Below are 703 nucleotides of genomic sequence, written 5' to 3'. Positions count from 1 at the left end.
CACACACACACCCACACACACACACACACACACACACACACACAACCATTACGCACGACCTCGCCGCCATATGCACGCGCACAAACCCACGAAGACGAAAACTATGCAAAATCTTTCTTCTTTGATTATTAATAACACCAAGGGAGCTTGTAGTGTAGGCCAAGGCAGACGGACGCGCGAGAGCGCGGCACAACGCCGCGCGTAACCGGCGCGTTGCAGATAAACAGCGGAGCGGACGAAATGGATGAGGCTGACAAAGGCGACTGGAAAAGATCTCATCACAGCCGCTGTGGAGAACACCAGCAGCACGAAACACACACACACACACACACACACACACACACACACACACACACACACACACACACACACACACACACACACACACACACACACACACACACACACACACACCAGTAGCATAACAGGTTCCAGTATATCGGCAGATGGAGATGTAGAGGGTTAGGGGAGGGGGGGAAGTGGCTTAATTAAGATATCAATTACAGCAGATGAAGAAAAAAAAAAAAGCGCAACTTGATCGCGTGAACGCAAAAAAATAAAAAAAGCTTACCGTGTTTCTCTGACGACATGCTCGGCAGTGTGATCGACTCTCCCCTCGTAACGGTGTTTCAATCCAACTCCAGAGGCGGACCGAGAGCTCACAACAATACTGACTTTTGTTTAAAACATGACATCTTCAAAA

The sequence above is a fragment of the Gadus chalcogrammus genome, chromosome 22, assembly GCF_026213295.1.
Source record: "Gadus chalcogrammus isolate NIFS_2021 chromosome 22, NIFS_Gcha_1.0, whole genome shotgun sequence".
NCBI classification, from domain to species: domain Eukaryota; kingdom Metazoa; phylum Chordata; class Actinopteri; order Gadiformes; family Gadidae; genus Gadus; species Gadus chalcogrammus.
Note: the sequence above shows the minus strand (reverse complement) of the source record.